Source organism: Sceloporus undulatus, chromosome 2, assembly GCF_019175285.1.
Source record: "Sceloporus undulatus isolate JIND9_A2432 ecotype Alabama chromosome 2, SceUnd_v1.1, whole genome shotgun sequence".
Lineage (NCBI taxonomy): Eukaryota > Metazoa > Chordata > Lepidosauria > Squamata > Phrynosomatidae > Sceloporus > Sceloporus undulatus.
In genome coordinates, this window is record NC_056523.1 from 237123102 (window position 1) to 237142143 (window position 19042).

Sequence of the window (19042 nt, forward strand, 5' to 3'; positions counted from 1 at the left end):
AAGATGATTCTTAAAGTCGTGTGGGGTAACAAAAATGTGTTTTTGCAATGTTGCATTGATTAGAATAAAAGTTAAGTTTGTGCAAGTTGAGACTGTAGAATTCGGTGGTTTGAGCTGTTATGAAATGTAAGAAAACCTGGCTTGCACTTTAAAAAAAAAGATAAAATCATCTTGCCAAAACAGCTGAAATAGAAAGCCAAGAAAATGATCATCCATGTGTATTTTGCTATAGATCCCCCCACCTCCCCTTCTACTTCAGTAATTTGATTTCCCCAACCCTGAGATTACCTCCTTCTTGGGCATGAATAATTCTATTTTGACTACATAAGAATCCATATTTGGAGAATTAATATGATTCTACAATACAGTATGCATAGTAACAGAAATCATGTATAGGCCAGAATCCTGTTGGACATTTTTGTCCAAGGAGGTTCATCTGCATTCAGTTCAAGCTTGCAGATGGAGGTTTGCACAGTGGTGCCATTATGCATGCAGATGGGCACATATGAAGTATGTGCATGTGGATACAACACTGTACCTTTGTTTGTGCATTCAGGTGTACATTTGATATTCAACATAAGAGGTACATTATACAATCTGTACAACGACTATAGTACAAACACTGCATATCTCCCCATGTATGATTTTAGCCAGTAACTCCCACATTATTAAAAAAATTAGTTTCATTTTGTCCACAGAATAAATAGCACAATTTTCATTAATATTTGAAAGATAAATGTAATTTTATATTACATAATTATACATGTTATGTTAGATGTTAGATTTTATCAGACCTTAAATATATTATAGTGTTTAGCACATAGTGGATATAGATAAAGCTACAGATATTTGTTGTTGTGTGCCTTCAACTCATTTCTACTCCTTGTAAAAATGTAAATGCTAGTATTTCCTTTTCTTATGCCAAGACTTTAAAGGCCATCCCTCCATTTAAACTACTACCATCCTGGCCTGTGGCTGCAGTACTGGCCTTCAACCACAGTGCCACCAAGGCTCCCTGATCTTTATACTTCATCATCTTATCTAGTTCCTTCATAAATGCTTTTCCAGATCCCTGTCTTCTTCTGATTTCTTAACTAGATTAATGACCAAGCCTTGTGTCCCTTTTCTTCTGAAGTCTTTATTGAGCATTTCCAATCTATGGATCATTGTTTTGTTTTCCATATTTAGTGACATATTATAGTTAGGACCAGAGTAGATTCTGTCTCTGTAACATGAAACAGCTCTATTGGTGTGCCAGCTGTTCACGGTTATTTGTCTCGCTCTCACACACACACTGAGTACAGCTTCCATTTCATCTTTTAAAACTGTAGATTTATCTTCAAATGTTTCTTCTTTAAATGATTCTGTCATCCTTTCTTTTTTTTTAAATAGTTTGTCAGTTTACTGGTTCCATCTACTTTTTATTTCTACTTAGTCATACAATTCATTTTCCTGTTGGTCATAGAGGATCCCCATTCATAGTTTAAATTTCCCTTTGATTTCTCAGATTTGATGGAAGAGATACCATGTTCTTTCTTTTTTTGTTGTCACCTTCTATTTCATTGCATTGACTATTATAGTAGTTCTTCTTGCCCCTACAAAGAAATTGCTGAACTGTTACATTCAGGGTTCTGACTCTGAAGATTTTCACACGACATCGTTATATCATTCCTTTATCGTCCCAAAGTGTAGTGGAATTGTCATAACAGATAGACAATTCCAATCTGTTAGGACGATTCTACTACACTTTCGGACGATAAAGGAACAATATAACGATGTCGTGTGAAAATCTCTATCTCTGTCACCTTTTACTCTTGCTTCTCATCTGTCCTTAACTGCTTGAAAATTTCAGTTTCATTTTCTTTTTGGCTGTATAGTAGTTTTTATTTGGGGGGAGGGGCTTAGTTGCTTGCTTCTAAATAGTGTAAATGTATATACATATTTATATTATCTTTAAATTTTATGGTGATGTTCTTCAGGTTACAGTTTGGTCTAGTGGTTGATTTAGTGTTCTTCCTTTGAGGAAATTTCATTTTTGATATTAGTAGTTTATGGTCTCTGCCACAATTTGCTCCTGGTCTTGCTTTTGCAGAGATGATGGAAATTCTCTAACTTCTGCTTCCAATTATTTAATTTATTTGGCTTTTATACTGGCCATCAGGTGAAGTCCACGTACACAATGTGAAGAACGTGTTTGAAATGAACAAAATGTTGACCAACCAGACACTTTCCTGCTTCATTTTTTGATCCTAGGTCAAATATCCCTTCAGTCTCTGATTCTACTCCGTTTCCTATATTTACATTCTAATAGCCTTTGATTAACAAGAAGTCCTGTCCTGGTGCATCATCAATTTACTCTTGGACTCCAGTACCTAATCTTTTGGTTTCTTCTTCTTCTGCCTCTATATTTGGATGATAAACTTGAATTATGATTATATTAATAGTTTTATTGTGAAGTCTTATTGGTATTATTTAGTCAGACTTTGCATTATATCTTTTGACTGCTTTTGCTACATCTCTCCTCACTATTAATGCCCATTTCATTTTCATTTCCTGAGTAAAATAATTATGTGACCCAGAATTTCCTATTCCCATCCACTTGAGCTCACTCACCCAAGTATTGCAGTGTTTATATGTTCCTTTTCTTATTTTACTATGTCTAACTTTCCCTAATTCATGCTTCTCACAGACTTTCTTTTCACCTCTGAGCAAATCAATAGCTGAATGTCCTTTCATCTTGAGTACGGTTGTGCCATTAGCCACAGCACTACTCATAGTCGTCCTCTGCTCTTCCCCAGCAGCTCATTGATTTGGGATTTACATCTTCTAGCACTGTCACTTATGTCATTTTGCATTGTCCCATAATACGTTTTTCATGGTAAAAGTTATTCAAACAAGGTTTCTGTACAGAACTAACAAATGTTAGCTATGGGGCCACTGCTGTTGCCTGCTCTGGAAACTATTCTAGCTTTCTTTCTGGAAAACTTCTGGAGTTATAGCAGTAAGCATGACATTTGCAGTTAAAATCAGGGCTCATAAACACTCATTGTAGCCCAGCTTTCATACATTTGAAGAGATTCTCTAGAGCCTGGAGCAACAGAGTGATCCAACACGTCAGTTTTGATGCTATCTTCTATGCATGTTGCTTTTAGTTATGCAGTGGTCAACCTTGTTGATGCAGTATCACATTTCTACCATCCATTCCTCATTATGACTTAACAGCTAATCATATAGGGCTCTGAATTGATTTCATTATGTGGGAAGTACCTCTATATATGTCTGCATGGTTTAAATTTAAGTTTTCTCAGTGTTTTTTAAATATCTGCTAACATTCTTCAGTGGGAAATCTCTTCATTTGTTTCTGTTTTCTCTTATCCAGGCATATACTATCGTTTCTTTCCTTTCCAGCATGTTGTTTCTCCCATCACTAGGAAAGAAAATAGAGGACTAATTTAGCCATCAATACTTCCTGAAGCAAGAAGCACACTTTCTAAAGGGCAGATAAAAACTGGTCCACAGTAATAATCATAGCACTTAAGGTCTGCTCAATTTTTTATTATTGCCTTTACCTTGCACCTGCTGTGTTCCTACTGTGCAGCCTGGAGAACATATTAGTTACAAGCACTAATGCAGCCCACAGTTCAGTTAGCAACACATTTCAGTTTCCAGGAGTGATCACTGATGTTCGGCAGACAGAGTTAACAAACTGGAGCCATCAAAGAAGACTAGCTGATGAAAACATGTAGTCTGGATTTGACTCACAGCAGCTGTAATTTGAGCAGCTAGCCAGCCTCATTTCTTGCTAGCCAATGGGGAGATGGGGGCTTTATAAAATAACAACAACAACTCTGGGTCTTCCCGGAACCTAGGTAGAAGAGGCAAGGCACAATGTCTCTGCTCTTCTTTACTATCTTTCCCAGAATTACTGTATCCCGTTTCCTTTCCTAAACATGTATGAAATGAATTAATGCAGCAGCGTAGGAGCCAATAAATAAATACATACACATTTGATTCTTCATGGTAGGGAGAGGGAGTGGACTTTATGGCTATTATATATATATATATATATATATTACAGAGAAAGAGAGTGATTATAAATGAGAGTGATAATTTAGTATATTTTTAATCTATATTTTTCAGAAATGTTTATTAGCATGTGCCTTGGCAAGATTTATTCAGACATCTGCCATTGTATTCCTCTCAAACTAGGAGAGTGTCACTTGCCCCATGCCCATGTGCGCCCAAGACCCAACTGTTTGTCTTTTTGGCTGTCCATGTGTTTCCATTGGTGAGTGGGGATGTAAATGATGACTTCCCAGAGTCTTAGGCCAACATGCAAGTAACAGTCTGTCAAGCTTTTGCAGCCAGCGGGAAGGAAACATTCTGTGGAGAGAGGACACCATAGACCTGAGCTGGCTGATGGTTGCTGGCTTAGATTGTATGAAGACACAGGTCACTTCCACCCATCCTAAGCAGTGGACATAGAGCAGACGTGCTGGAGGAAAAGGGAGGACAGAAGCTAAAAGGAAACCAATGTGAGAAAGCAAAGAAAGAGATTCTGCCAGTTTTCTTGGATGTCTATCACCAGCACTTTTGTGAGGGTATTGTTGAAGCAGCCAAGCAGGCAGACCAAGTAATCCTTGCAAGCCCAATGAATTGTCTGAACAGCAAGGTAAAGGAAGCAAGCCACCCTAGCTACAGGCAGCTATTTTCCTTGGACTGAAGCTAAGGTACTTGCAAGAAATGTTTAAAAGTATGAATGGGAAAACTGAGGAATATAAAATTGGTACAAATGATTTGAAATGTCCCAGGAGAAACAGGCAACAGAGACATATAGAAAAGAGAGTGGGGCCATGTCTCAGAAATCAAAAAAGGTCCAGGAGACCAGGGGTAACCTTAGTCTACAGGATATCAAGAACAATGGTCTCTATCTTAAAGAAGCCTAGCCAGCACAAGCAAATGGAGCCAGCCTGATCCACCTTTCTGCTGTGGGAGGCTGCATCCACACTGCAAAAAAGAATTCAGTTTGACACCACTGTAACTGTCATGGCTTAATGCTATGAATTTCTTGGATTTGTAGTTTGCTGTGGCATCAGAGCTTTCTGACAAAAAAGGCTAAATGTCTTACTTCCCAGAATTCCATGGTGTTGAGCCATAGCAGTTAAAGTAGTATCAAACTGCATTCTTTCTGTAGTGTGGATGCAACCTCCGTGAAGCAACTGCAGTGAGAACAGTGGAGTTTAATATTTGTGAGACATAGTGAAGAAGGAATGCAATAAACCTCCTTGTTCCGTATGCTTCTCCTATCCCCAGACCTGAATTCTTCTAAACTTGTAATTGTTTGAGGAAAATGTAAAGATATAAAGTTAGAATTGTCCAAGCCAGTGTATTCCCCATCACCATGTACAGATGCAGGAGATGGATGGTAAAGGAAGCAAACAGAAGGGAACTCATTTCAGATGTGGTGCTGGAAATGAGTGCTCAGAATACCATGGACAGCCAAAAAGACAAACAGATGTGTCTTGGAACAGATCAACCCAGAGATCTCCTTAGAAGCCATATAATGGCCATATAATGAGGAGGCATGGCTCACTAGAAAAGACTATAATGCTAGAAAGGTAGAGGGTGGGAGAAGGAGAGGAAAGCCACATGCCAGATGGATGGAAATCAGGGTGCACATGGGCATGGGATTGTAGGAACTGAGTAGAGAAGTGGAAGATAGGGATTTTTGGAGGTGCCTCATCCACAGGGTCACCATGAGTCAAGATGTACTCAAAGACAAATAACAAAATATGTAGAAGCTGCACTTGGGCAACTGACATGCTCTCAGCCTCAGGAGAGGGCAATGACAGGCCTCTGAACAAACCTTGCCAAGAAAACCCCATGATAAGTTTACCTTAGGGTCGCTATAAGTCAGAAATGACTTGAAGACACACAACAAGAAGATGCACATTCTTTTTGTCTTGTACTGTGGAACCCAGTCTGCAAAACACTCTTAGCAGGAAATAACTATCTGAAGAACATTTCAGATGCAAATGGTTATTAGTTATTATGTATTGAAATGTGGATTGTGGAAGGGGGCTAATCTAAAAAAAGATCAAATGGAAAACTACACTTAAATGTGGTTGTCTACATGTGGCAAAATTTACACATGGGGACTCCTAGACAAACAAATTGAAACTTGTGAAACTTAAAAGGCAAGCTGAATTAGTCAACCATTCTGTCCAACATAAATAGAAGGTATTTCAATCAAACCCAGCAATGGAGAAATGCAAAACATAAATATGCCATGAATAATGAAGCACACAAGTATGAAGGGGTTTTCCTCCCTAAATAAGATTGCAATACAGTTTTGAATCTGATCCTGTAATCAGTAATAAAGTTAACAAGCATGGTTGCTCCCTGTTCTTATAATTTGCACATGGGCATCTAGAAAAAATAGGAGGAAAATATGGCATTTCCAAAGCAGGGGAAGAAAAATAAAAGGGATTGCTATTTAAATGCCAACATCGAGGACTTATTTTGTTGTTCTTACTGCTTGGATGTGTGCCTGCCGGTGACAAATGCATGAATGTGTGTTGCAGTCACTTTCTATAGAGAAAGCTACCAATCAAAAGAGAACTTTTTGCCCTATAAGTTTTAAACAAGGGATTTCTTAATGAGAGCAGGGAAGGCGAATGGGCACTAGGCTAGGGTATATTATTCGAAGTAATAAAAAAAATAGCAGCAGTAATGATTGGTATTTCTGTAGCCAGGAAAGTGATTATGTGTAATGAAAAGAAAATCTTTACAGATTTCTGGTAGAAGTGTGCTTTTCCCTCCCTATTCCAGTGATGATTAGCACAACAAAGCAATTCGGCTTCTAGAACAGTTTATGTTCTCATCATGCACTTGGATTTTAGAGTAATCGTGCTGAAATCAATGATTCGCCATGAAGTGATTTGGGGTTGTTGTCAGAGTTGTGTGCATTGGTTCTGGGCTGAGGATGCTGAACAATTTCTTTTATTCTTTAAAGATGCCCAGTGTCACCATGATATTTTCCTCAAAAGCTTTTTATAGTGCAAATCTATAAAAGATGAAGTACCTTGAATTTCTAACTCACAGAAGTATTCCAAGCTGAAGCTGAATGATCTTCTATGTACATCAAAGAGAAGAACACTCTAAGAAAGGCACATCATTATTGTATCTGTTCATTTTACACAGGTCAAGGATCCTTTGTCTCACTGCTTAACTGATATCCACCACAGCAACAATTATAAGCATCCACTTTGAGAATACCATTTGTAGAAGTTAATTTGAATCAAAGTGTTGCTTTTGAGATCATTGCTCTTATTCCAAGCAGTGATATCTCCATTGCTGACAATTTCTTGGTGAGGAAGATGCACTTTAAATGCTTACCTGATAAAAAGAGTATTTGCAAAAATTTACAGAATCTTGATGTGAAAAATAATCAGAATTTTCTCCATTTTTCATCTCTTGTTGATGAGAATGGTATATTGACATACAAAGCTATTCTCCCTCATCAACAAAAAATGTCCAGTGCTGTGACATTTATCACCTTTCAGAATTTTTGGGTGAAAATTTTATGAGGGGTGTTTTTTGCACGACACCCCACATTTTGCATTAGAAAGAAAAAAGAAAAAAAAGCAACTTCCAATTCTGTTGCATGTACCATGTCCTTTCCAGGTATTTAATCACAAAATGCAACATGAGGAGAGTGCAGCCAAAGCTTGTGACTAACAACTGACCATATTGTGACTAACAAGTGAGAGTCTCATTTTTCTGAACCTCTTTTTTCTCCCCAGCCATCAAAATGCAACCAGTTGACTGTACACATGGACCAAAAGGCCCATGCTCCCCATGGCTCATCTCTGTTCTTTTGTTTGTTTGTTTTATTTTTTACTTTTACATTTATTTGCTGCTTGGGAGAAACAGCTAGAGGTAAGGCTGTGAAGGAAATGAATGGAGGCTGAAGGAAATGAATCTATGGCCCGTTAAAGACGGGCTAAAAAGTATGCGCAGAGTGCGTACTAGGGTTAAGACTGGGCGGTGCTTCTGCACCTCCCTAACCCTAGTGCGCGCTGTGCGCGCACAAAATGGCAGCGGCCGTTCCACACGGCCGCCGCCATCAATATGTGACGACCACGCCACCTCCAAACGAGGCCGCGCGGTTGTGACGTATTGGGGTCGCGGCAGGGCACCTAGGGCACCCTTTCCGCAACCCCGGCAGGAGCTCCGTTTCGGAGCTCCTTCCTGGTTTGGTGCGCTGGGCGCAGCCTTCAGACGGCTGCGCCCAGCAGACCAAAGGAGAAAGGGGCCCTTTCTCCTTCTCCCCGCCGCTGCGGGGTGTCCTTGGGGCCTTTTGCCGCTTCCCCGTAGCCCGGAAAGTGACGGATCGGGGCCTCAGAGGCTGCCGCTCTGGCCTCTGAAGCCCCAATCCGGCGGGGAAAGGTGCGCCTACAGGCCACCCCAAAGGGGCGGTCTGTAACGCGCCTTACTCTGCATTTGCACTGTAGAAATAATCACATTTGACACCACTTTAGCTGTCATGGCTCAATGCTATGGAATTCTGGGAACTGCAGTATTGTGAAACACTTAGCCTTCTCCATCAGAGAGCTCTGATGCCACAACAAACTACAGTTCCTGGAATTACACAGCACTGAGACATGGCAGTTAAAGTAGTATCAAACTTGATTATTTCTGCAGTATCGATGCAGCCTGAGTTTCACAAACAGAGAAAGAAACAACAAAGTATAAGGGCAGAGAAATCTTCTTTATAATGCTCTCCTTATCAGGAAAGTGAAGGTTGGTAAAGCTTGGCTAGGAACTATCTACTGCTTACAGAAATACTGAATTAAATTTAAAAAGTGTTTTTAAAACTGCATCCAAGGAGTAATAGCAAATCATTTAAAAATGAGATTATTCTCTTTAACATATGGAAATCACTCTTTATTAGATTTATATTCCTTGACTTTTCCACTCTATTATGGGAGCTAACTTCTGTTAGCTACTGCTAATATTGGGCAGGAAACATTTCTCTAACTAGCATGGTAATGAAGCCATTTTGCATATGCTGCTTTACTGTTCCAGTATAATTAACCATCTTGTTTATTAATCCAGACTATTTTTTTCCACAACCCTTATGCTACTGGAGTAACATTGTTTATCACACACTTTCTGCACACATCTCACATGGCAATTAAGTATTTCAGCCAAATATCCATCAGTCTCCATTGTATGCCACTATTTTATCTGTTTTTCAGTGAAAATTACTTCTTTGTTTACACACTTTCCAAAAGAAAGTGTTGACCCAGTTTTTATTCACTCGGTGTATTTCAGTAGCCACCGATGCCATTATTGTAAGTTCAGTGTGTAAACACCATCTCTTCATGATTTGATAGAAAGGGGCTTGCATTATTTATATTTTTTCCTGGAAATCTCATGGCTTGGTTGAATGCACCATCTGAACAAGAATGTATTTTGTTGCGCCCATACATTTTTATTAAAGTTAATTACTTAGCAATCCACTACTTTGGAATCCAAGTTGACCCATGTTTTTTCCATTTGCTTCCTTCTGTTGAAGCTTCTTACCAGAATCATAGAATTATAGAGTTGGAAGAGATCACAAGGGCCAGCCATTCCAACCCCTTGCCATTCAGGAACACAGAATCAAAGCACCCCCCATAGATGCTCATCTAACCTCTATTTAAAAACCTCCAAAGAAGAAGACTTCACCACACTCCAAGGGAGTGTGTTCCACTGTTGAACAGCTCTTACTGTGAGGAAGTTCTTCTTAATGTTGAAGTGGAATTTCTTTTCCTATAGTGTGAATCCATTGCTCTGGGTCCTATTCTCTCAAGCACCAGAAAACAAGCTTGCTCCAGCCTCAACATGACACCCTTTCAAATATTTTAACATATCATATCACCAATCCCCATACAAAGGAATAAAAAGCTACTGGTGGCCTACTCAGTGCCTCCTGCTTTGGCCTCTTTGACCTTTGACTTGTTCTGTGGTAATTTATCCTTGATACTTCCCAAAGCCTATTTGCCCTCATTTTTTGCCTTCATCAAGGCTGTCAACCCTCACTGAAAAGATTCCAACCTATATGTGGGGAGGGGAGGGGAGTCTAGCCCTTCCCCTAAAACTGAAGCCATATGTGCACAGGACAGGATACACTAGATATGTGAACCAGGCAAATTGTGATAGTGATGGACACGTCAGGTGGCTCAGAAGGATGTTCATACATACAGTCACCATGGTAAAGGAATGCAGGACTCTGGATCATCCTAGAAGATTTGGGGGCTCTACAGACCAGGTCCATCTGTATAAATAATGCTGTTTCACACCACTTTAAGTGCTGTAGCTCCATCCTGTGGAATCCTGGAATTTGTAGTTTTACAAAGTCTTTAGCCTTCTCTGCAAAAAAAAAAAAAAATGCTGGTGGTTCACAAAACTACAAATCCCAAGATTCTCTACAGTGGGGCCATGACAGTTAAAGTGGTGTCAAACTGCATTATTTCTACAATGTAGATCCACCCCCCACTATCCCACTGGCCTAAAGATGGTAGTGCATGTTCTCGTAAATTTAAGACTGGACTTTTGCAATGTATGCCACATTGGGCTACCTTCTATTAATTCAACATATGGCAGCCAAATTGATTGTTGATACATCTAGGAGTGACCATATCACACCAGTATTAAACTCATTCCACTTACTGCCAGTAAGTTTCTGGGCAAAGAATAAAGTGTTGGTTATTACAGGTAAAGCCCAAGATGGTTTGGATCCAGGATACTTATGGGATTACCTTCTCCTATATAGTCTGCCTTGTACACTGAGGTCTTCGGGGACATTTACTTAAACTGGCCAGGACTAGACTGGCAACAGTCACCCAGAGGACATTTTTATCAGACACTAGTGGAATGACTTGCTGGGAAAGAGTCAACAGCTAAATATAGGTCCTGTACAGATGGGCCAAAACCACGTACTCATTATGGGCTAAGGTTGCCTGGGAGTGTCCTTTTCAGATGCTCCCTAGCCCAAGTACGTACTGAATATGTCAAAATGGTGGCGCCCTGTCTACATGAGTGCCACCATTTTGACGTAATGGCCGCATCATGTCCAAATGGTATGGTGTGGCCATTAGTAATGGCACCACTGAAGGGCGCTTGTGGCGCCCTTTCAGCAGTGCTGAAAGGAGCTCCAAAATGGAGCTCCTTTCATGCTGCGTATCACTGGCGCGGCCTTTACAAGGCCACGCCAGTGATACTAAAGAGAAAGGGGTCGAGCGGTCCCTTTCGCTGTCTCCCCATCACTGTCGGGAGTTCCTTGGGGCATGAAGCCCCAAGGACACCCCTTTCCAAACTGGAGGAAGTGGCGTTTTGCCGCTTCCCCGAGGCCTGGAAAAGCAGCGGATCAGGGCCTCCGGGGCTGCCGCTGTGGCAGCTGAGGCCCCGATCCGGCGGAGAAAGGGGCGGGTGCAGGCTGCCCCAAAGGGGCGGTCTGTATCCCGCCATACTGTCTAAATTCAAAACAGTATTAAAGATCTACCTCTTCCAGCATAGTCTTCTTCTGATTTCTTGACTGCAACCTCCAATCTGATCAGCAATTGATGCAAGGTATGGGAACGCTTACTATTTCAATTTCTTTGTCATCTAAACTGACTTAATGTAAATTTTCTGTGGTCATTATTTTTGTTTTATTTTAATGTTCAACAATATTCCTGCCTCAGCACTTTCCTCTGATTGTCTTTAATAATTGTTCCAAGTTTTTGTTGTTGTTGAGCTCTTTGTGGCTCAAGGCTATGGAATTCTGGGAGATGGAGTTGGTTGTGAGCCCAGAGCGATGCCCCTGAGGGGAAGAAATCAGACCTCCATTCCCCAGGCTGCCCCACTCCATCATTCCCCAAAGGAGGAGGAATGGGGGAAGAAGAAGAACACTTTGGGGCGAATAAAAATGGGGATCTCTCTTTTTGAAGCCCTCTGGCCCTGGAGGAAGAAAGGGAGGGAGAGAGAGAGGCAAAAAGGTCCCTGAGGGACACAAGGGGCCAGGAGAAGCAAGCCCCAAGCCCACTGTTTTGGGCAGAGAGAGAGCTTGCAGAGCACTTCATGGAGAGCCACTCTTTCCTGTCAAAAACAGCTGCTTTTTCTCCCGGCTGCCGGGGAAGACCTAAGAGCCTGGAAGCCAAAACAAAATGGGGGATCATGGGAATTGATGCAGGAGGAATGCGTCTGATAACTTTTCGCACAATAACGTGAATATGCATGATTGCGTTCAGGATGACACTGGATTATACTTCCAATTTAAGTCATGTGATAACAACCTCTGATAGCACTCTGGTAATGTGACCGTTCAACTTTGCCTCTTAACTAGTTCTTGCTTAAATAGCCTACTTGAGGAAGTTAGACTTTGAACTACTGGTAAATAGTTATTAGTACCTGTCTGCAGTAAAGTAGAGAAAGGGTAATCCAAAAACAGTGCAAAAATGGGGAATGGGGAGAGGTGATATGAATAGAGATTATCCCATACAGATTTTGAAAATGGTGCTGCACTATATTCTCTGAAAACACTGCCAACAGGAAGACAGAACAGAGGCTAGGTGAATTGTTATTAAATATCCCACAGCGAACACAATTTAGACCGAAATCAGATCTAGAAGGAGAGTCTTTCCAATAGTCTCTCCTTAGAGTTTCCCCATAGGATTCAAGATTGCATTCAATCAAGATTGTGATAGCAAATTTTTCATACCTGAAACTCAGTTCTTGGCCACATCCCTTGGACTCAGAGTTAACAACTTGCCCAAGGCTCATAGGATTGCTTCCTTGGCCTCACAAGTCAAGCTGTGCTCCAGCCCATCTTTCTCTGCATGTAATGGGCACTTCTTCAATGTAGGTAAAGTATTCTGTGTGGATGTGCAAGGTCTCTCTGGGCAAAACTGAATGGTAGGTAATAGGAAATTTCAAGAGGAATTCTAAGCGAAGAGATGCAATATCAAGGAGCATGCTAGTGAGTCACAAGAAGCAATAACAGCCAGTCAGAATCCCTAGGATTATTTTCAGAGCTGAGACACACCAGTGTGAGGGACATTCAAGCAGAGAGGATTAAAACTGGCTGCCTGGATTCCTAAGCAGTTAAAGCACACAAAGTGTTCTGGAGGTAAAGAATATTTGCAGTTGTTCTCCTCCACATACAAAAAAAGGTGTCCTAACATGTCAAGACACCCTATTTTAAAAAAAACCTCTCAGCTGCCATGAGTTTTCTGCCCCATAAATAATGCAAATGTAACTTTTTTAAAAAAAAGAATCTAATAGCAGCAGCCGAATACATTTCATTTTATTCCATGATGTATTCTATGCAAAATATAAAAAAATAAATCCTTCACTAAATTTCCACAACACTAGTTGTGAAAGGTGATTGAGCATCAGAAAAGGCTCCCTTCCATAATCTTGCTAGTGGAGAGAAAACTTTTGAATGTTTTTGTTCTCACGTTTGCATCTGTCTAGCTATCCAAAGGAGCACAATACAGTACAATATTCAGAACAAAAGCAGTTATTAAGTATACTTTGGTTGGTTAGGTTACTGTTTGATTTTATTGAAGTAGCTGGTACAGGGACAATGCTAGGCTGCTTTTCCTACCAAGGCCTTTTGACTTGTCTGGTTCAAAACAGGCTAACTCCGTTCTAATCTACACTGCAGAACTAATGCAGTTTGACACTGTTTTAACTGTTTTTCTCCATCCTTTGGAATTCTTGGATCTCTAGTTTGTTGTGGCACCAATGTTTTCTGACAGAGAAGACTAAATATCTCACAAAACTACAACTTCCAGAATTCTATGGCATTGAGCAACCTCACTTGTAGCCATGGGAATCAGAAATTAATTTGCCCAGTTTCCCTTAATCACAAAGAAACATTCCCTTTAATGAAGTCAAGAAGCAGTTACATGCCTTCTTCCTGGTGGTCAAGAAGATGTTAAGTGAGTTGAATTAGCCTATTACTGGGACCCATGCACCATTAATTCAGGTACCACAGTCATTGTACTGACAGTCATCCATTCCACCAGCACTATTTGTAGGCACTAGTCCAGCACTCACACAAAATTTCCTGATTCAGATTTGACAGAGAAACTAATCATAGTGTCATCTCTATATTGATTATGCAGTGCTCCGCATCCCCATAGCTCCTTCCTACAAATATAGGTGTTTAGTTTTCCAAATAAATATGGAAATAATATTTGAAAATAATTTTGTAAGAAAAAGGGGAAAAGATTTCTTGAGTGTCAGCCAATTCTGACAAGGAGAACCCTAGACAGATGAGACATTTCACAGCTTGGAACTTATTTTGCATGAAACCACTCTCTCTCTCTCTCTCTCTCTCTCTCTCTCTGGCTTTTCTTCGCGAACAAAGATTCAGGAAGGACTCATCCCGCACTTTCTACAAGCACGTTGATGACTAAAAAGGCCAATCCAAGATAAACAAGTCTGGTTGCAGAAAGCACAGCAGAAAGTCTCCTTGGGTGATGTTTTTGGGTCGTGGTTCTTTTTGCATTGTCATTTCTTTTCGAGACTCGTTCGGCGTGAGCTCTCCAAAAAGGCTTCAGCATCGTGGATAGTGCATCTCCATGTCTTCCAATGGGAGGCCAAGGCAGACCATTGTTGGTGATCGATTTGGCCAAGCCTGAGATGTTGTTTCAGAGATTCCTTATATCTCATCTTTGGAGCACCCCTCATACGCTGACCCGTGGCGAATTCACCATAGAATACTAATTTTGGGAGGCAATGGTCCTCCATCCTAGAAACGTCTCCTGCCCAGCGCAGCTGCATCCTCAATAGCATGGCCTCAATGCTAGTGATCCCTGCTTGCTCAAGGACAGCAACATTGGTCACATAGTCCAGTGTATATTTAGAATTGTGCATATACAGCACTGATGAAAGCATTGAAGGAGTCATAGGTGACGGCGATAGGTGACTCATGTTTCAGACCCATAAAGGAGAATAGACAGTACAATGGCTCTATACACACTGATTTTTGTGCTTCGCCTCAAGTGTTTCTTACTCCAGACTCTTTTGTGAAGCCTTCCGAATGCACTATATGCCTTTGCCAGTCTGTGATCAATCTCTTTATCAATCTTGGCGTCTGAGGAGATGATGCTTCCCAGGTAGGTGAACTGCTGGACAGACTTACGCACAGATGTGCCTACGGTGATGTGGGGATGGTAGTGCTCTTCCTGTGGTGCCGGCTGGTGGAGAACTTCTGGACTGTCCAAACTTCCAGCCCAAAGAACTTTGCAGCTGTTGCAAAACAAGATGTTAGGCGCTGCAGAGCTGCTTCTGTATGGGGCAACGAGGGCAGCATCGTCAGCAAAAAGCAGTTCACAGACTAGATAGTTTAGAGTCTTAGTGCGAGCCCTCAGGCGGCTTAAGTTAAACAGGTTACTATCAGTACGGTAGTGTATATAAATACTGTCTTCTTCTTCGAGATCTGCCGTAGCCCTTTGCAGCATCATGCTGAAGAAGATTGTAAATAGAGTTGGAGCGAGAACACACTTGTTTCAATCATTCAACAAACCATGAGTTATTTAGAAGGGCTCCGAGAGAGCATCGCCATATCTGACTTGACCTTGCTGGCCTTCATGAGCAGGGTAATCATTTTGAGGAATTTGGGGGGGGGAGGCATCCTAGTCTTCCAGAGCTGCCACAGACCTTTTCTACTCCACAGTGTCAAAGGCTTTGGGGAGGTCGACAAATGTTACATGGAGTCCTTTATTCTGCTCTCTACATTTCTCTGGCAGTTGTCTAAGGGCAAATACCATGTCTGTAGTGCTCCTATTAGCTCTAAAGCCACACTGGCTTTCAGGGAGAAGTTCTTCTGCAATAGCAGGAACTAATCTGTTCAGGAGTATCCTTGCAAGGATTTTTCCAGTGATGGAGAGCAGTGTTATACCTCGATAGTTTGAGCAATCGGATTTTGTTCCTTTTTTTTAAAATAAAGGGTGATGATAACTACATCTTGGAAATCTGATGGCAGTTCACCTTTTCCCCAGCAACTCACAAGGAGCTCGTAGAATTTTGCATGGAGTACATGACCTCCATGTTTCCAAGCTTCAGGTGGAATTCCATCAATCCCAGCTGCCTTAACTTTTTTCAGCTGCTGTATGGCCTTGAGGGTTTCTGCATGAAATCAATCAAACAAACAAAGTGGATCTTTTGTATATGTAGAAAACAAGTTTCCTACACTTTTTAAAAAAAGAATCTATGCCAAATAAAACCCAGCAACAATATTTCTGTGCAGAAAACAATTTTCCTTTAAAGAAAACAATATTTTTCAGTGCAGAAATATTTTCAGAAAATGTTTTCTATGTAGGAAATGTTTCTTGGCAGCAATGTTGCTTTCTATACAGAAAATACTGCTTTCTGCACAAAGGAAGCCATTTGTATTTTCCCACACACAGAATAAATGCAAAAAGTATTCAAGGACTGTTGATTTTTTATGGCTTTGTCACAAAAGCCCGCTAATTCACATCTGAAAATGTGCAATCTCAGCCCCTTATTCCCTGTAATGTTCTGATGTTATGTTGAAAAGTTGATTGTGGCCTTTCTGACTCATATTGCTAAGGACACAGCAATGCAATCCTTTGGACCCATTACAGACAGTGTTCTTCTTCTTCTTGGCTTTACTTCGCTAACGAAGATTCAGGAAGGACTCATCTGTGCTTTCCACAAGTGCATTGATGACGTTGGATGCAGCCTTAGAGCCTGTGCAATGGATTTTTCTGGTGGAGCACAGCGTGCAAAGAACTGGCCTCACCCTTTAAACCAGAGGTTCGACTGCTGAGGCCTTGACAAGCATGGACGGAGGCAGCAAGGTCCTCGGGTCGTAGGTTTGATTTAGTTTCCTTCTCTTAGATGGTTGACCTTACAGGGTTAGAGGAGCACCATCTGCCTGGGTTTGGGATTAGAGTTTTCCTTCTCCTAGGATGGTTGCCATAAGGCTAGAGAGCCCATCTTGCCCTTTGGCGCTCTTGGTCAGACCCTTCGGTTGTGACCTGTCTGGCATGGGAGGCCCTGCCAGTGGCTATTATACCACCGCCAGCATAGCTCACAACTTCATTAGAGTATGCAAGCCTCTCCCCCACACAGTCAGAGCATAGCTGGAGGGGAATAGGAGGCCAGAAGATGACAGTTAAGGAGGGAGGAGTCTCTTCCTTCAGGCTAGCCGTGGTGGAGCTGGGTCTGCCTGATCACTCCCTCATAATCTCTGCTCGTGGAATTTAGCATGGAGTACATGACCTCCATGTTTCCAAGCTTCAGGTGGAATTCCATCAATCCCAGCTGCCTTACGTTTTTTCAGCTGCTGTATGGCCTTGAGGGTTTCTGCATGAAATCAAACAAATACGACATCAGCTGATCACATTATGGGAACTATGAAGTATCCATAACATTATTTTCCTCTTGATAATTGTTCACATCCACTACATACACCAGTTCATTTGTAGAAGGTTAGGAAGGTCTAGGTCAGGAGTAGGCAACCTGCGGCCTGCGGGCCGGATGCGGCCCGGTGAGGCCTTGGGACCGGCCCCAGTCCGGTCCTGCCGCCGATTGCCGCCAGGGCCTTTGGGGGACAATTGTCTATAGAAGCCTCAGAAACATGCATTTATAGGAACATTTTTTTAAAAATCAGCAAATTTTTTCGCGTGTCCTCCATTTTTTTTTTTAAAAAGTGTCTTCCATTTGAAAATTTTGTCCTACATTTGTCCTGGTTTATTTATATACAGTGGTACCCCGGGATACGAAAGCACCGCCTTACGAAATTTCCGGGTTACGAAAAAAATCAATAGGAAAAAACTGTTCCGGGTTACGAAGGTTATTTCGGGTTACGAAAAAAATTTTTGGTGCTTTTTGGCGCTATTTCGCACGAAATCGCGGCTTTTCCCCATTAGCGCCTATGGCTTTTTCGGCTTACGAAGGATTTCGGGTTACGAACGCGGCGGCGGAACGAATTATTTTCATAACCCGGGGTACCACTGTATTTAATTTTTTTTAATTATTTAATTATTTATTTTTTGGCTTCGGCCCCCCCAGTTGTCTGAGGGACAGCAACCCGGCCCCCGGCTCAAAAAGGTTGCCTACCCCTGGTCTAGGTGATATATATTTCAGTGTATAATCCTCCCACAATTTCCCATTCTTTTTTCTTTCTTTCTCGTTACCATAGAAAATTCATTAAGTCGGGGGAAAGGGAATACCTTTTAATGGTGTGCGGTAGGAGGCCTCAGTCTGAAATTTTTGGGGGGATGCTTCCCCTGTGGTAGCATAGGAAAAATGAGCAAACTTTGCAGAACCCCACAATGTAGCTGTCCATGTTACTTTTTGATAGCAACCCTAAAGGTAGGAGTAGAAGGTCTTTAATACAGGATTTCCTACATCCAACTCTGTGCCATTCCACATGGATACTGTGCTCAGTCACCTTGAAATTCTGGAATCAGTCATCTTTAGAGAGGCAATATGGAAAATTATAGCTAGCAAAAACATTATTTGGAAAAGGAAATGTAAAGCTGACAGGATCCTATATCTAAGAAAGATGTATTGTCACCAGTATTTTAGTGAACAGAGCTGAGATTATGAGAAGTGAAGGAAACAGCATGAGCTATGCAAATGTTCACACTGAAGAACTTTACTTCTGATTATGGTTTACGATCTATTCCTACATTCACTATAGGGCTCCCTGACGCAAGGAGTCGAGTGGGAAGGAAAGTGCAGTCGCTATCTCTAACACAAAATTACACTCTGGCCTTCACTGCTGGCAGGTGGAATTTATTCTGGTGCTGTTTAGTATTTCAGGGGGGACTGTTGATTGCAAAACAGCTCTGCTTCTAATGAAATCCCTGCTGAGCAGCTAAAGAGTATGACTGTCAGAGGTGAGGGTATAACATGTGAAAGAATGTAGTAAAAAGTATGGGAAATACAAGACAATATATATCTGAAATTGACCTTTGTTGTTGTTAACTGCCTTTGAGCTGACTTCAACTCATGGAGACCCTGTGAATGA